The 19879-nt window shown below is 41.5% G+C and overlaps 1 protein-coding gene across 1 annotated transcript in view; it reads left to right on the top strand.

The window, feature by feature from the left end:
• LOC135490663 (metabotropic glutamate receptor 3-like) overlaps positions 1-19879 on the top strand; it is a 120173-nt gene that overhangs the window by 83886 nt on the left and 16408 nt on the right. The gene's annotated exons all lie outside the window — the stretch shown is intronic.

The raw sequence follows: 19879 nt of genomic DNA, 5'->3' as shown, positions 1-19879 counted from the left end.
TATAAATATTGCAGGAAGGATGTGGGTCACCTTATGAATCATGTGAATCTGGTGACGTACCGATACGAACGACATACCTCGCTTTCATCCTTAAAGGACCATCGCTATTATTTAGGGCAATATTACCCAGCTGTCGGCTGTAGGCTGCCCAGTCACCTCCTATTCTACATATTGGGTTCCATCGACAAATTGCACAAAAAAGGAAAAATTCAAAATCTGAGTGAATTATAACGCTTTTCCGATGTAGCTCTCCATGCGTCGACACTTTCCATGTAGAACGATGCCCAGGTATGGCGCTTCCTGTACCCTGTGTCGTCTTGGTGTAGATATAGATTTTTCCGAGGTCAAGCTGATGGCACTTGATTACCCCGCTACTGCGACGATAATGGAAATGACGTTGCGACGTAATATCGGGCTGACGTGAACGCGGATCTCGGCTTGCACTCACGTGGCGGGAAAGGCCTTTCGCGCCAGGACTTGTGCGTACTAAAAATAACGAATAACGCGTTTTTCTACTATCTAAGAGCTGAAACCAAATTGGAAAAGCATCAAACACGTTTAGAAAAATAGTTCACTCATGAACCAGAAGAAGAACACACAAATTGCAGTAAAAAGCCTTCCATTCATTTAATAGCTAGAACTGTGTAACGTCCGCTGCTAACGTACCGGTACGAACGACGACGTAGCCGACTTTCACCTTAATATAATAGTTTACCTCCACACGCATGGAAACCCATCTGTGACTCTCACCAAAGAAGCTGTAACGTAATTATCTGATTCGATTTCGTTTAGTTCCGACGGCATGGTCTGGTTTCTCGCATGGGTTGTGCCCAAGTGCATGCATTTGTTCCGGGTGCTGACACATGTCATTTCGTCTTGGAATTAGAAGGTGATGAATCTATCTCGAAGGAGTTCTTCAAACCTATAGCTGGAGTGCTACATCACTGCTGGAAGTTGTCACTTGTCCCCACGCCGTACGTGAACGATGGGGAAAAGAAGTTGGATATATCGAGACATGATTTTCTTATTACTTTGGAAACGGAAGATGTGCATGCTCTTTTCAACATCCACGCACCATGGATACACGATGCGTATTTCTTCAATTGTGTGTCATCTGGAAACATCCTTGGAGACCAAGGCGATCTATTTTAATACCACCTTGTATGTTAACATCACGTACAAATACCGATACAATCCATTATCTTAAGCTGCGAGCGATTTAACTTTGAATTAAAGAATCAAATCCGAGGCACCATCTTGAGCCATTAAATTGCCCTTTCACATTCTCTCAGTTGTGTTCTATTGAAGACTAGGATTGTTCGTTTAAAAATTTGCTGAGAATTTGAACTTGAATGTGAGATTTTCCAAAACATTTTTGCGACTCAAATGTAAGTACGCCCTGAATATAAATGTATCATAACCGTTTGAAAGTGGCACGAGAACATCATTCATGCCACGGTTAATCGCTCTGGTTTGCCGAGGCACCGCACTACGGCATCTTATGCAACGTTCAAAGTGAACCCTGCAACCTCGCCCCCGAATTGACAGCGATCACTGGGAAGTTAAAACAATTTCTACCGACTATTTCATTGCCCTAAACACAACTTCAGAACCGTATTTCTGACAGCCATCATATACGCGTAGTTTGGCCCGGTGTAAAAGGAATGGACGTCCTAGGAATGCAGGACCCCATACAAAAGGTCAACGAATGTAGTTAATGGTTTGGTTAGGGTTAGCTACATAATCTTCAATAAATGTACTCGGCGACTCTATTCACTTTAACAAAAGGACCGGACTTAGATTCCGGGGACTTCCATTTCTTTTACACCGGTCTCTTCCACCTTTGCAGAGGGTGGCATACATCATGCACGTTTATCAATGGACGCTTTGATTTTTACGCTGCACTTTTCCCAAACAAAATCTTCTTTCTTATGCGGTGACAAGGATAATAAACTGTGCGTGTGAATCCCACTAAAGGCAGCTGTTTGAGAAGCAACGCTTAAGACATGTGTGAAACCTGACAGCAGTCGTGACGCCTCTAAAGGGAGCTGCTTTGACTTCAAGGGAGCAGAGGCGCGGCAGAACAGTCGATGAAGCCCTACAAAGTCGACTTTGTCTACTTATAGCCGCCTGCAGACAAATATGATTAACACTATCAAGTAAAACACTAAGCCTTATGAGACTTTGGTAGATTGATCTGGGGTTGATTTAATCGGAGCAAGGTTTCTGCTACATCTTTTGGCTCACCGATATTGAAAGAAAAGGAGCCTGATACTGGAACAACAATATGTCTATCAATTGAATAGGTGCAGGCTGTATTAGAAGAGGCTTCGTTCTATTGAAATGCGATGCCAAGGAAACCTACAAAGCACCTTGATCACGCTGTGTCGCGATTGTTCATAAACTGTATGATGCCGTTAAAGAAAGAATTTGGTACAGTTAGATGACTTAGAGGATGACCCTGGAGAATCAATTCCCAGTTCGCGGAAAATCTGACAGGCTTGCCGAAAAATTTGCCGAACTGGTCTGTCCTGGAAACGAGACTTTTTTTCTTCAGTAAATGTCCAGGAACAACAGTGCCGTTGGAGAGCTTTCCGGCAAAATAATGTCGTGTTTGTCTGGTAATAAGGTCATTTAAGGATGATTTCTGCATCACGGAGATAAGTTGTTGATAGCGGATAAAGTGCGAGGAACGTACAGATTTCATCATTCTATCATTTTACTGAAATATAATTCCACGACAGCATCATTTCGTGGATAATGAGGCTAAAAGAGTTCAGAAATAGTCCTCTAATAAAAAAATCTATCATTTCTTGGGTCACCTGAATATCGAAGTGACGTACTTACCTTATAGTCGCAAGCGCCAGAAAAATTCGATCCACTGACGTCTTTATTGAGATAACACACGAATAAGAAATTATAAAATCACTGCACGCATGTCAATTTTGCCAGTCCGCCCTGGTTAAGAAGTCATGGTCGATTGCTGCCTAATTGGGTTGTTTACCCTGGGGAGAGTTACTTTAATTGGATTGAGGATGAAGTGGCTTGATAGCGAAAGTAGATCATGATCCTGAGGGATACTTCTTTTTCTCTGGTAAACGTGCGACCAATAATACAATTATTAGAATGGTCATGACCTTTTACCTTTTAATTCTTTAAGTGTGAAGCCCCTGCCCCTACTGTTAGGTCATGCTTTGGTAGGTCAAGGAGTCTCAAACATAAACACTACTATCTCAAACAAATCAGTAGAGAAAATGGCTGTTGCTCGATCGGGTCTTGGAGGTTGTATCACATCGCGAAAAGTAGTGCCCTCTGAAGAGAAGTAAATTCTACATAAAAACATGACTTTCTTCTTTCAATGGCTTACCCCGTTTTGAACCAGATTCCTGCATGCCAAGTTGGCATTTCTCACCAAATGCATCTTGACTCTCAATGTGATGATATTCCTACAACGCTCGTCCAATACCTTGACGAAAAATACAGCATGCATTTGTATGCAATCTTTTTCAAGCTGAAGATGATCGGCTATTACTCGCTCATAAACGGCTTCGCTGTGCAACAACATGGTAACAATTAAGCGTGATGCCACTGACCATCGCTGGTCTGATATCTCGGCAAGTGTAGCGTTTTTGTGTCTCATTCAAAAACCACAATATGCTTTGCTTTGAAATTTACGCATTGTCTAGAGAAGATTAAACGGGCAAACCCTTGTAAGTTGTTTTAAAATCCAGCTCATATCAAATATTAACACGGCAGTGGCCATTGAAAGTGAGGTCTGTGTGATCGAAAAACGGGTTCACCATATGCTGCTTTATTAACCGCAGAGAGATAGGTTCAGATTCAGAAAAGGTGTATAGGAGGGATATATCCGAAATGTGCTTTCGACCTTTAGGCCTAAACGCGTTTTTTTCCTGTTTATCTGTTCTTTTTATTTCGCGCACTGCTAATGCCACAAGTACCACGGCGCGAGATAAAACGAGATTGCAAGAAACGTCCTCGTCCCTAAGATCCGTAAGCCAGGCAAAAAGAAGCTGGGTGCTATTTGTCTAGTGTAATGGCACCCAGGGTGCTTATTGTCCAGTCGATCTCGAACCTGGGTACCATTTGTCGGCACCCAGGACGACATCCACCCTTTCAGCGGCAGTACCGGTGGAAGTTCAGTATGACCAAATGCGACTATAACAGTAAACTATTCAAAGGTCTCTCCAATCGCTGTGACTACAAACGCGCAAGAAGTTGTACGAGTTGGCCATGTTTTGTATGCATCCCCGGCTAATTTAATTTAGTTCTGGTCAGGCTCACGGTACAGCATTTCTCGTAAATGACTTAGCCATTTAGGTGCAGATACATGTACTCAAAAACATATATCGGGCACCGGTGGTGTGTTAAGTCACTCGATCCAGGGTGTCCCGCTGACGACAACATCTCCTTGTGACCCAGCTAATTCAAACCGAGGTCCAGGTGATGCCATATGTACGTAACAAAGACAACATACTGGCAAGATTGAACGAATTTCCGACGTCTAATTTAAATTCAAACTTCAACTTCGAGACTGAATTACCGTTTTCTAGACAGGGATACCATCGATCGAAGGGAATTTAATGATTAATTATGTAGAATGACACATACAGCGTGTACTATGTATTTGAAAAGCAACATTTTAGTTGGACTGAGAAGTTTATATACGCCGGAAATCTAGAATTCTTGAATGTGAAGTCAACACCAATAGTTCCCAAGATGTTCTGAATGAAGGACCCGTCCATGTAAGGTTAATATCTCTGCCGTACACCTGGATCACCCTACCTCCTTGTGCGTGTCAATCTGCGCATATCTGATTGGACATGGTCGGCAACCAATAATCGATCTGAGGAACACGTCCTCTTTAATCGTCATATAGATCTGTTTTTGTGTGTATGGTACATGAGGGCAAATGCAGCACTGATAGTTGCAGTGTTGTCGTTCCTTGGTAAAAACCACTGCATTTTTGCGTTATAATCCCTCCCCTGCCTTTTAAATGTACTTCATCGACCACTTTTCAAAAGCGATTCCCAAAATCATCGAAAAAACTAACTAAAAAGGAGATGATTTACGAGTGTCGCATGAATGAATTAGCACAGAACTTCGTAGTTAGTAATTCGCCCTTCGAAGGGGGCGAACACTACCTAATGTCAAAATGAACAGGAAACGGTGAGACTTGTCAAATATATACGGACAAATCCGTTCATTAATAAAGCTTTTGTTCACAACTATCTGATTATACCATGGATGCATAAATGGCACAGTCGTTGAGGGGTTAATATAACCAAGCATGAATAAAAACGTAGATCTTGATGTAACAATAACCAATGGTACTCTCCGGGCTGAGTCAGCCTTCTGGTCAGATCAGATTTAGACATGGTCAGCAACCAATAATCAATCATCGCAGCATGTTCTCTTCAGTCCGCCAAGGTTTGTTTCTTGTTTGTATGATGAGTCAAAGCATGGCAGCTGCTCCTTAACATGGACAACGACCAGACTGCCATTATGGTCAGTGGGTGTACAGGGTGTCTCATACTAAAGCGAGAGACGTAGCACCTTCTTGAGATAGCATTTCTAATCGCAGGTCCCGGCCCACAATTTGACCAATCACCACTCACAAGTATATAGAATTGATGGTCTTACTATCTTGTAGGGTTGCCATCTGCATGAACAAAACAAGATTATGTTCCTGACGAATTATGTTAATTTTACATCAATACTACATGTACTTCTGCTTGAGATTTTGCGGGAATCTGAGCCCGTTAGATTTATGGCGCCACTTAACCCGCTAAGTCCCGAAGCGTGGCAGGCTAATTAGTTGGGTCGCTCCTGCCTCAAACAAGATTTTATTATAGTTGCGCGTACACCACGAAATATTGGTGGACCAATTGCACGTACACCACCACATTGCCGCGACAAATTTGTTCGGCAATCCATTGCCCAATTTGTCCCATCAAGCTTGATGGTCCAAATTCGCCCGGCTTGTTAAAAGCTCGGCTTTGTTGTGGTGTACGCGCTATTGGATCGGCAATTAGCTAGTTAGATGGTTCGGCGACAGGCGGCGCTTTCGAAATGGCGCTTTCTGCTTATTGTTTGCGCGCCATCTGTTGCCGGATTTTATAACTAGCTGCAGCGCTGGTGTACGCGCTTGGTGGATTTTCGATGGTGCAGCATTGGTTCGCGAACCAAGATTGGCGGTCCATTTTCAGGTGGTGTACGTGCGGCTTATGACAGTGGCCTTGGCTCGCTCTTTCTATCCTACATAGGGTGACATGTAGGGAAAATAATATGACCGGAATCATGGTATTATCTTGTGGCGCAGGTGTAGAGAAATAAACATACGTATTCTTACATAATTTGAAATTTTTGTAATTAAATTGGATATTATATCATTAGTCAAGTTAAATTTTGAATTTTGAAACTTTTTAATGAACGACGTTGGGTTTAATAGGAACTGTTCTAAAGTATGTTGGTGATACGCGGCCTGCATGTATGACCAATAATAATCATACAAGATGACTTAAGATGGACTGAGGTGCCAACTACCATTGACTACTTCAAAGGTAAAAAGTATCACACTTGCCCTTTTTAGATAATAACAAAATGAATCACGCACTTCTGTGGTCATGTTAAAATGTTGTAAAGCTTCGTGTATTTCACTCGCAACGCCTTCAACATATGGATGTGGAATGTTTTTGTGAGTTTTCCCGATCGGAAATGAAGTGCGGAAAGATTATTTCGACAACGCCACTCCCCTGATATGTATATGCCAGTTTAGGCCACCTCAAGTAGAATCGTAACATCCTGTCTAATATGGAACGAGTTGACGCCAATGAAATGACCATCTTCGATCAACCTCGTAGCTTAAAGCATTCCTTGACCTGTAACCCGTGGCTGTTGCCGAAAGCCTTCATCGTGTTTTAATAAGAAGCGAGTACATACAAGCTGTCAGAGTAGCGGCAGAGATAAGATCGATTATAGAAATTAACGGAAACTCGCTATCTCTTGATGACCATCGGCTTGATCCCCCGTCGGAGAACACTACAAGGAGGTGACGCGTTCCACGCAAATCGCTTTCCGATTCCGAGATTCCGATTCCGAGATTATAAGTAAAGCATGGGACTCACAAAATTTCTGCTTCATTTTCAATGCAAAACTCATCAAGAAGACACACGGGACATCCTTGCAACAGGTGAATTATTAAAAACTTTTAGACCTTTTAGCAGAAAAGTGGAGTTAACAATGTTTAAGCCTGTTTGCAACAGAAACAAAAGGCGCCCCACACAAATTTTATAATGTATGTATGTTTGTAAAATTGTTTATAACATTTAGCCACATTGCATCAGAATAATGGATTATTTACAATTTTACACCAAACTGTTCGGACTGATCAGGATCTCAGGACATACATGTACATGTAAACCCAACTACTGTTGTTTTTAAAAGCCCAAATGATATACATGTAGCTATATAGTACAAGTAGCACATAGACGATGGTCGATCTCATTAACGTCTAAATCGCGTATGGAGTATTAAAGGCTTGGCACTTTTCTTGATCCAGAGACTCTCTCACAGCGTGAGGTTTATTGAAATGTCTCCGGTAAGAGATATGCTTCACCAGTACATTTGAAACACCTAACATTATTTATAGAGTTTTTACTTCGTTGTGTCCATAACTTAAGCTTGTCTTATTTGATTATAACAAAAGTCATAGCCAATATGAGTCAACCAGGACAACTACCCTTTCAATTGCATCCGTCAATGTGTACTTGGCGTCAAGGCGTAAACCACTCGGCAGGCTTCTTGACGTGGTCGTGTGTGGCGGCCATCTTTGATTTTGACAGAATTAGCTTTTACAATAGACTAGACTTCACTACAAGAGGTTGCCTCTCGCCTTTCTGAAACTCTATATTCATGTACATCAAATAAGTTCTAACCATGAACACACATAGCAATAGGTTAGGTCGTCGTTTTTTGGACGGTAAGTTAGGCGATGGCGAGGCGCTTCTTTGAATCTCAGGTTTGCCCGTTATTGACTAGTAATCAGTTCTCACAGCCTGTCTTTGACCTGTATAACAGGGTCGTGGAGCATTTGTCTTCAGGGGTTGTTACACTACAGTAGTGGGTGGTTCACCTTAGTTCGGTTGGGCGGTTGTGGCACACACCGCTGACAGTGGGAGCAGGTAAATTGACACTTAAGCCCAATGTAACAGTAAATATATCACCACAACTCGGTGCTGAGGATCTCTTATCAGCAGCATACCTACAATCCATAGGGATACTAAAAAGGTATTTACCGACCTGGACCACATCATTACGCCACGGTATACATGTTACATTATACCTTAATACCAAGATCAATCTAGCAGCGCTGATGTTTGGTGACTGGTTGATAGCAGCCGTGTCTCCCTACTGATGTCAGGACAGGCAAGATTAGGCCAGTCTGCTCAGTGATAGATTGACCAGCCAACGACCGTGATTATGGACTAACGGCTAATACTTGAAATTATTGCTTGCTTAGGTGTGTAAATAGTTAGGATGTGGCATATGGGATTTGGCAGTATATTTCCAGGGCTGTCTTTCTCTTTCACATATACAGTACCCGTCTGTGGCTAGCTAAGTCCCGCTTTAACATAATTTATTCCTATCTTCCATTTGTACATGAATATCGGGTTATTGATAAACATCCTAACTTTTGACTGTTTGTAAAAAAATTTCATTCAATTTTTTTCACTAGTTTTTGCTGTTTGCAATTAACGAAACTTAAACATTAAAAACCATGTTGGACACAATATGAATCACTTTAGTTTCTCTTTCAGTGTAAAAGATGCCATGGGGCATCGATAATATCTGCAATCTTATCTTGGTATATTTTCACCCACCTGTCTCGTATTAGGGAATTTAGTTAGTACACCAGGTAGTTCTGTTATTACAATCTTCTATGTGATTTTACTGCTCAAATATATCATTTCAACCCTTTGGCAGTCTTTTTGAGAAAACTTAAAATTTCGTCCATATTGAATATTATCTTGAAATATAAACGGTCAAATTGCCCAGGAGACCACATTATTTGGATATAGCGGACCAAGATGATAAGATCGAATTTTAAAATCCATTATAGGACAAGACGATTGCATATCATACTATAGTCTTGAAGAACGTGGACATATCTAATTACACACGATTCAGTATTGGAAATAGAATTTTACAGTACTTTAAATCGCAAGAAAGCACACCCGAATACTCCGTAAATCGCCAATTTGCGCCAGATGTACGCCGCTTTGTTCAATTCGCGAAGATTCATTGAAAAACTCTAATTAAACCCAGCAATGCCAGAATGCATGAATACTTAGAGGCACTAGGAGGGTTCAGACACAGGCGCTTGTTATAGGCACACGTTACGTTATTTTGCCCCGTACCTCCTGACTTCGCAGTTAAAAATGTCAGGCCCAGCTAGCCCAATACACGATCTATTGTCTTTAAAGAAAGCCCGCTCGCATCTAGGCCTAAACTCGCTTTGACCTATTATCTTATTTACGGGTTATCAGGGCAAATCGCGATAGTATCGACCCCCACGAAACAGCTTTCTTAATGATCGATATGCGAACACCGGCAAGGGCTATATACGATATCTGAAAAAAGGTGTTTTTCCTTCAGCATTTAGTTTAACAAATACTTGACGTACGTTGATAGCATCGACCTGCATAGTAGCCTCGGGCAGATTCTGTGTGGCACCTAGCATTTATTCCCTCTTGTCCTCCAATTATTCTGATGGTAAACAGGCAGCGAAGTAGAGGCCAGTCATCATTGCTTGGCCGTAGGCGAGGAGTCCGTACTGTGATCACAATCTCGGGTTTCCAGCAGGAACTAATTACGACGATGACTTGCCGTGGCACGGGTAGTCGGATCGGACTAACATGATTTCGTGCAATTTTGCTCCTTGTCCGCACCTCTAGCGTCTGCGTGACTCTTATATGTTTAAGAAACTGGTATAACAATTATGCCAGTTGAGAAACTGAGGGCGAACATCATTCAGAGGGCGATTTGGAGCGCATGATCAGAAAATGTACCTCTTGTGGACCATTGTGATGATTTAATACAGACTACGCATTGTAAGTTGCCTCAGTTGTTCAGTGGAACACAATGGAATCGCCCAACTCCGATAAGGTGAAACGGTATACAATGCATTAATTGTCGCGGAGATCGTAACAATATTTTTTCTGCGGACGACAGAGATTTATCTTCCTACCTGCACGACGACATGAAATACTTGATACGGCCCTAGGATAAATTTATCTTCTCTTTTGGGAGGAAATATAAGCCAGCAAAAGAGTTGTATGGTACATTTGTATGTGCAAAAGACAGACAAATGATAGATAAACCCAGGTAAAATCTAAATATCGTCCCTGCTATCAACAGTCTTTGTGAAACATAATTTCAAAAGGATTTTTTTTGCTTGCCCGATATTTATGCTCATAATGACAACATGCATGATGTTGTGCTGTCGGAATTTGGATAAGCCCCCGATGTATACGTACCGGTACATGAAATGCTTCAGATTATACGTTTTGATGGTAGCATATAATTACATGTATATAAAGTTCTTAACTCAAAGACGAAAATTGGTCTTTGATCGGCAGAAATATATTCAATTTAGCAATCCTATTACCTTTTCTACGGCTTCCAAATTGTTCTTTCGTCGCTATGTATTTCTCGCTATTGGGTTTAATGCATTCAGCACAATATGTTTTTGTTCCACATGATAATGAAAGGAAAGTATATTTCATAGAATTTTGTATTTAGGATAGTCGTGTTTGCAATGGTGATTCAAAGATGCCGGTATTGGCTTTCGCTAGAGAGAGACAGTCCACGATCCTCCCGCAGCTGGCTTTCGTAGCATTCCTAAAGGGCTGAGAGCACTATCAACTGTTATATTATAATAAATGCTTCAAAAGCCCTGTCATGCCTAGATACCGCAGGGAATGTTAGTTATTTGGTTTGCAAACATCATTTTCGGTTATACATTGTATTTTGATTTTGAATAATATTTACTAACAGATTTCAGGTCGATTTTGAAATAGGAACTCCTTTTCTAGATTTTACGGAGGCGGAAGGATATTCTCTCATAGGCAGTAAAGACGGCCGCGTATGTTGTCTCAAATTCTGACATGTCTCACGAAAATGCTAATAAATTATAACTTTTTCAAATTCACATATGACATTGACAAGATATAGGACTACACTTCTGCAAAGTTTGATGAAAATCCCTATATCTTTTTTTTTAATCACGAAAATGTATGTACTATATATATAGAATGGACGGAATATATAGCAGATTTGATTGTGTACTTGAGCCCTAAAATACACTATAAGTTTGTGTGAGCGTATTTTTTGACAATCTAAATGCCTGCTAAGGGAGGTTGCTATCAATACACAACACAGATTTCCGGTGAAGTCTCTCTGTGTGGCAAGGCCTAGTACATGGGTCACCCGCAAAGGCAACGATAACACATCCTAAACAACAATCCATGTTATGTCCAACGAGCTCATCTGCTTGAGGGCCTTCATGGCCTTCTACTGTGACGTCTCCAGGTTGTCATGGACTCCCAGTGAATTCTTCAGGGCTTTTCTCCTGATTGGAGAACACACCTAATATTTCACTACAATTAATGTGGTCAAACAGATGGTAAGAACTGTAATATATGTAAATCATCCTAGCTTTACCCGAAGTGCTCTTCAAAAAGGCGAATTACCAAGATTGCAATCATGAATATTTATGTAAAAATGTCAAATAGTAAGCTTTAAAAAGTCCCCAGTAGCATCAGAATGTATTGGCTTGTTAATGATATAACACGGCGTAGATAATAAAGTTACGGGGTTCCACCCCTTTCCACACTGATGCGGTATTATCTGATGAGAGGCCGTGATCTAGTGATGCTCTCATCAGTGTCTGTAGCACGTTGCTTTAGGAGGCGTCAAAGTGATCATCGAGCGTTACAACACTCCGGTGCCACTTTGGTACTACTCCAAGTGAAAGGCAAGTGCAGAAGAGACAGCCTTGTTCTGCTATCGGTCACATCGTTGATTGACTGGTATGGCATCGTTATCAATATACGGGACTGCAAATTGTTCTTTGCGAGGCTGGTGGTTCAAGGAAACGGTAGAAAATTGTTTGACCAAGTTGCTTTGATGGACCTTTAAAGTTTGAATGTCAAGTTATTTGCAAACATGTTATACCAGAGATTTATGACAATACTAAACTATATACGAGAAATGAATCAATATTATTGTGAATATTTCATAGCTTCAAATGACGCGTCACATCTGGTCGATCGTCGATTGAGGCTTGAATGGCATGGAACCTTAGGCCGCGATTATATGATTGTAGAGTTAACGTTGATCACTAGTCATGTTTCACTTTTAACGAGTTAACTGATTTTGGCTAGACGTGAGGATGAAAAGTGACATCGTGAATCGTATGCAGCCCGGTCTTTCGAAATGACTTGTCCGTGTCACGCTTGCAAGTATAGGGACTTTTCGCAAAGCCCCGAAACGCCAACGTGGTGAACATCTAATCCATTGTTCGACATCGTTATCATAGGGTCAAACAATGAGATAGATGTTCACCACGTTGGTCTTTTGGGGGACTTGCGAAAACTCCCTATCAAATGCAAAAACGCGAACTTTATTTATATAATCGCGGCCTAGGTAAAATCACAACCTTCGTGAATGGCTTTAAGGTGATTACATCATGTTGAGATTGTAAAATCCTCATGTTACTCTTTACATCAACTGTGCCGCGGCCGTCTGTGTATTAGGCAATGGACGGAAACCATCCCAATAGGGAGTTTTGGCAAAGCTCCCGAAACATCCACGTGAACGCCTATCCCATTGTTCGACTTCTTTTTCAGGAAGTCAAGCAATGGAATGGGCGTTTACGTTGGCGTTTTGGGGGATTTGCGAAATCTCCCCAGTTGAAAAATTACAACGTCCATATGCGCAAGATCACTCAGTGAGGTATTCCGTCCGTATTGGCGCGTACATGGATGCGATACAAGTAATGTCTTTCTTGCAGGGCACAACCTTTCAAATCCAACTTAACTAGCTTTAAGTATAGGAAGACTATTTGAAGAGAGTGAAATCGATTTAGCTCACTCATTCTAATTTTGAAGCCTGCGTCTAGCGGTTATAGTCTCGTGTCACGTTAAGTATGAAGATACGTGTTGGAAGTAGCCTCATCCGTCTTACGAGTGGCACACTCAGCGTAACTTTCGCTCATATGATGGGCCTAATAACATTTTAATCATATGTAATGAGTCTATTTTTCACACCCACTGAATCTCTGATCTTTTGGGCGATAGGGCTTTTAGCTCAAATTGTGTTTAGCCCTAGGTTTACACCACGTCATTAGCGTTTATGACACTTTATATTTCATTTCGCTCCACCCTGAGGCTGACATGTCTTATTATTGTAACGAAGAACGTCAGAAAATGATCTCCTTGGTCTTTGGAAAAGAAAAAGAAACTTTTATGACAAACCATTAAACAAAGTTTGATAAAGGGTTTTCTCCGATTTATGTTGGCCTCAATTGACAAATACATTTACATAATTGTTATCCGTCGAATCTTGCTAACCCCCCCCCCCACAGATTTTTGAGGCGGATTTCTTGTTGTCGAGATCCAGAAATGATATGTGCCTTAGAAAAATTGGCTCGTGCCCCCCCCGTTATCCCCTATATTGCTTGTCCAGCTCACTACTAATCTGGTCAATCCAAGATAGGGACAGATAGGACCAGTTTACCATTGGATATTGACCCTGCTGATATCAAATAATGCCAAAGAATTGAATGGAACTGAATACAATAAAATGTCACACATGGTATTGGCAACAAGCGTGTATGATAAATGAAACCACGCTAAAAGCTTTTCAAAACCATCCTTACATGTAATTTCGTTATGCCGCAAAACATACACGTGTCCTGTATATTGGCCAATATTCGGCCACTTCATCACCTCATCACCCATCCTCTACTACTGCAATTGCCTTGAAGAAATAACCACCGGAAATTCACCTGTATTTCTGCACCACTCCAGCCACATATCTGGAATGTCATAAGGAGCATTGATATCAACACTTTTTATTAGGTATATTTCATTGCGCTTGTCTTTGCCGGTTTCGGTCTATCTGCCACCCTGAAAGGCGTTTCGTGGGATTGATGCTGTCAAGGTTAACCCTGATGACCCGTTGATAAGACTGTAAACAATGGGAAGTTAGGCCTAGGCGCGAGTGGGCTTTGTTTAAAAGACAATAGAAATAACGTAATGTTTTAATCCGAATACTAGTAATAGTCCCGTCATCTGGAATTCAAACATATTGTCCATGTTGATAGTGTCGAGACTTTCCAGGTCAAGAATCCCGATAGATTTTCTGATAAGATTACGAGGGAAGATCTTATCGAGTTTGGTATACAATGTACATGTACAATCTTTACCTATAAGATTCTTTACCTATAACATTGACATAAGATTCCTAATATGTACGAAATCTATATCATAATACTATAAGGCGGCTCGCTAAAGTGCCATTTGGGGGTAGTGTTTCGTCTCGAAATTTTGCACGTTTGCAGGTGATATGTTATCCTGATGCAACGTCATGTTTATTTTCGGAAATTTACTTCAGCGGAGCAGTAATGAGGGAATTTTAATCGGACACGGTCAATTCTCCTTATCACTCACGGAAGCCAAACCATTGCTGTTTAGTTATGCAGGGGATTAATGAATCACCTGCACTCCCTGTGGGGTTACTAACACTACCTGTTGAACGGCTGGCTGTAGGGGGATGATTGGAACAGCCTGTACACGTGTTGACCTGCTGAACCAAGGTTAATGTTATTTTCAATCCACGATTGTAGGTTACCTGATCTTCTAGATTTCGCGGGAAAGAAATTGTAAACAAACGCATGTGTGCAGTTCAAATGTAAACAAAAATGTATTTTGATACTTTTGGTTGCTGGACTTGGGTTTTCCCGCAGTAAGGAGCTGGGGTCAAATTGATGGTCTATCGTATATTGCTAGCCCTTGATTATGAAGGGATTTTCAAATTAAGGTTACAATGGTATGTTTATGTGCTCACCACAGCTTTCAAAACTTGATGTATCTGAAGAGGCACTCTGAACTTGGCATGGCCTTATCAAGGAGCTGCTCACGGTGCTGAACATCAACAAAGCATTTTAAAGTTTTAGTAGTGATAGTGCAATTGGTCCGAGCCATTTGGAGGCCGACATGTGAAGGCCTATCTGGGTTCTCCTTCTTCTCCGTATAAAAAGGGGCATATTGCTGACTAAGGAACGAGGTATATTCACATTGCCTCATCATCTCATTCGGACCAATTGATTTACTTTTATATGCACGCATACAGCACGCACAGGGTCCGAGTCTGTGGACAAATGGTTGGTTTAATTTGTCTCTTCAATATTGCTCCTTTGATATTGCATTAGATTTTCATTGCAATTCAATCTATTCAAGGTATAGCCCATTTGAACCTGCCTGCGCCACGGGTACAATGCTAGTGTATATAAGAATCTTATAAGAAACCTATCGGGATTTTCAACCCGTGATGAGCTCTTTCCTTGTTGTGCAACAAAATTTAACTTAAAGTACTGCATGTGTCGACGCTATATAGCCGGTTGGGGGATGCCTGAACAAATGCCTATCGCGCATCAGACGCCCTAAACCGGCTATATTTCGACGACTCGGTATATCACGCCATATCAGAGCAAAACCACTTTAATCACGGCGGGTAGTTATATGACCACAGGTTAGGCATCGTGTCGTCCGTCAACAGCCCAGTGCCTCATATGATAGATTATATATTACTTCCCTCTACGGGCTCGCTCAAGGCAACCGCGACATAGACGTTATTAAAACAGTATTAATCACCGCTGATTGGCGCAGGGTCGACTGCAAGTGGTGCCGCTCGCCTGACGACAGCACTTCAATTCTCTGGATTTAATTGCGTCGAGGTTCATTGGAAATTGGTGTTATTCTGAGACTTGTCTACCGATTGAGCGAAGCGTCGTCGTACGTATTCTATGATAAAATAAAGGTAGAATCATGTCATAATTCTACTATTTGAGACGAAGTCGGGGCGCAATCAAGATCATTTAAGCTTTTTTTTATATTGAGTCAAGAGTCCGTGACTTGTCAATTCGGCTAATTATTGGCTCTTTAGACACCGTCGAAGAGAGTCTCCCACCCTTTATCACGTAACAAAGACTGTCACGCGACCTCAGCGCTGACAGGCGCGGATGTTTTTATTACGACACTCTGACAGCCGCAATGTGTTCGGTACTATTTTAGTTGTTGATATCTCGACTCTAGTCCGTAAAAGGGGGAGTATAGAGATTTAGTTTCTTATAAGATTCTTATATACATTTCGTACATATTAGGAATCTTATATCAATGTTATAGGTAAAGAATCTTAGGGGAGTATAGAGATTTTTTTACTGTAACAAGGGGTTAAAACACATTTGTTTTACTGTAACAAACCTATCTGGCATGAATGCATCATTACTTGGCCAGTTTCTGTTGTTGAATGGATCTAAAAGTGGAGTATTAAATCTAAATATTAAACATCATAAGCCTACATCATTTAGATTGGGTGCTAACGAATCTTGGTGAAAAAAGGTAATGTTTTTAGATTGGCTCGATGCATACGCTTGGTGGCACTGTACTCGGACTTTTTGATAACTGTTCCGAATCCATTGACCCACACTATAGCATAGGCATAAGCGACGGAGATTAGCAGGAAGGGGATCGAACACCAAAACACAAGGGACGTAGCTGGTCCATTTCGAGATCCTAAGGTATTCCACGGTCAATTTCAAGCTCCCTCCCCTTGGCTACGCCTATGATTTGTTATGGTTTACCCATATCACCGCGATGGATCCCTGGTCATTCAATAATTACGTTATTAAGTGCGTTTGTATATTTCTGTCTTTAAGTGCGTTTGTACCCGATGGGAGTATTCTAATGATCACTATAGCCGTGTCTAACATCAAAGGGCGAAGAGCTCATAACATGCAAAGGCCGCTGTATCTCATGCCATCAACGGAAAGACGCAACATTAACGAAGACAAGTCGTGCTTTAGTTATCTGCGGCAAATATTTTCTTTCAAAACACGAAAAGAATCGCAAATTAAGCAAACATGGGAATTCATATTTGATGCGGGTGTTTGCGTGACTTACACATTTGCAATACGCCAGTAAACACGGCAAGGAGACAAAGAGAACGTATTTGGAAGCCATTTCCAGTAACTTTGGGATCCAATATCGGCAAGATCGGCCTGATGGAATGGTCTGAAATTTCAATGGAGTAGAGAATTCGGGTAGCTCTATCTATGCGCCTGTTCCAACGGGTTAAACTGACTGCCTAAATGCCTTGAAATGCATTAAAAAACGCATTCTTCCAACCAGCCAGTGCGTAGGCCCAGAGAAGCTTGACAGCGTTCCTAGAGATTGTATCGAGAAACTCATATGTATTCGTCTCCGTGTGTTGCATTCATTCCCCAGCCAAATCCAGAAATGTTTCAGTGCAAACCAAGTGAGCGCATTGACTACGCTTGTCCATTTCACTCCAGCAGTCCGGCCTGGAATAGATCAGACACTAAAGCCCGCAGCACACTAGCCGCCAACTTCGGCGACAAGAAGCGTTCAGCTGACGCCTCTCGACGCCAAAGTTGGCGGCCAGTGGATCTGGGTCAGAGCACACCTGCCCAGAATCGGCGTCCAGTAGCGTCTTTTCCGCCACTTTAGGCTGCCATATTGAAATCATGTGACATCAAGACGCAAGCTGATTGGCCATAGCCTCGCCGCCGACGCCAAGTCAGGCGGCCATCCGTAGCACACCTGGTTTCTTCTTGCGTTCAAACGCGGCGACACGCGTCAAAAATCAAACATGTTAGATATTTGGTGTTTAGTTGCGGCAAGTGGCGGCAAGTCGCGTTCGCCGACGCCGTTCGTAGCAGACTAGGGATTTTTCAGGCGTTCAGGACTCTTGCGGCAAAAAACGCCGAAGTGAACGCCGAAGTTGGCGGCTAGTGTGCTGCGGGCTTTAGGAATGCTTTCTAAGTTCGGATAACATAATATTTGTGGTATTTAAATGAGGCCCCAAAACCCTCATGCTACATGTCGTACGTGCGTTAAAGGGGTAAAATCGTGCAAAATGGCATAAAAGCACCAAATTTGGTACACATTAGAGTGACTCAACCACTCTCTTGATTACATTGCAGAGAGTGGCCCGGAACTGGCAATAGTGTTAAACACTAGCCACCTGGCGGGAGGTTATACCTACGGAAAACGTAAATAACAGAAGTTGGTCGTCGATTTTCAAATATCGAAGGTTTTATTGAATCAAATCTGCTTGTTCATACTAACAATCAAATTTGTGTAATTTATGACAGAAACAGACAACTCATATGAAAAAAACAACTGTCAGATTTTTTTGCGTCGTTAAAACACTAAAACTTATTTATAGCCGAAGATTCTGCCATTCCAAAATTTGGGTCAAGGGTTTCAAAAAGAAAATCGTTCAAATAAGGCCCCCGGCAGCGGCGGCCTCAGCGCCACCACGCGGGGCCTAATGGTATTAGCATAGGTACACATGTACTTTAGCGCATACTAAAAAATGCCCAATATTGCCGCACCCGAGCATAGCAAATGAAACACGTTTGTATCCTATACTCCTTTTGATGCCATTATATCAGCAGCACGGTTGGGAGAAGTTGGAACAAAATGTCCAGATTTTGTATCCGGCGGACACCAGATTTTACAGCCGTAATCATTCATGCGCATGCACAGCCAGGTACATAATCTAGAAAATTTGTTTCAATTTCTGCAAATCGCGGTGCTGATTCCGATGCCTTATGGGAAAACGTAATGGCTGATTCGGTCTCTATACTCAGATAGAATTAGAATCATGAAAATAACTAGATTCTCAGATCATAGATTCTCAGATCATAGGTATAAGCTGGAAATTGGGAAAGGAAATCGGGTTTTGGTTGCAGAGGAGAGAATTCCTATTACTTAACGCATTAGCCGCAGTACAATGTATGTATTTGATGTGTTGAAGGCATCGTCCATTTTGGTGTCCCCTTTTTCAAACCGAACCTATATTCAATGCCAAACTTAAGGCATCTTGCTCCGAAATGGGGCAAGATATTGAAAAACGCAGGTCACCATTTAGATGTGATATGTAATTCTCTTCAATGAGTTTTCGCTCTTTTTGCGTGGTCAAATCATCAATTGCTTTAATTACAGCAACCCATGATATTATAATTCTTGGTTTTAGTTTGGAAATGCACAGAAACGGTTAGATTTTTCTTGCAAATGTAACATTTTCTAAAATTCATATCAGTTTGCAAGTAGAACTCAAATGATGGGTGACACTGTTCGTGTCCTTTTTTTATTATACAGTTACATTCGGTGACTGAGCGCTTGTAGGATTGAGCAGTGATAGTCCGGCTCCAAACGGACTATGACGCGCTGCATGAAAAAATGACTGACTGGTTGAGGTTTTAATAACCTGAGACACGCAATATATTGAAGGATAGTGATTAGATCTAATGAAATTAATCGTCCTATCTCAATGATTAAAATTTCTTCCCGTCTATACTGTGGAGGTAACAGTAGTTTTTCGCCAATTTTAATTTCCTAAAATAGTAAACGTAGATCATCTCAGTTTCCGGGTAATTTCCTATTCATTCTTCTACCTGATATGTTCAACAATGGACACCGGGAAGGAGGACATTATTCAAGTGGGTGTGAAAATGTTCATCATCAACGCGGGCGATTACGTTATAACA

The sequence above is a fragment of the Lineus longissimus genome, chromosome 7 (genome assembly GCF_910592395.1).
Source record: "Lineus longissimus chromosome 7, tnLinLong1.2, whole genome shotgun sequence".
NCBI classification, from domain to species: Eukaryota; Metazoa; Nemertea; class Pilidiophora; order Heteronemertea; family Lineidae; genus Lineus; species Lineus longissimus.
This window is presented reverse-complemented; position numbering and strand designations above follow the sequence as displayed.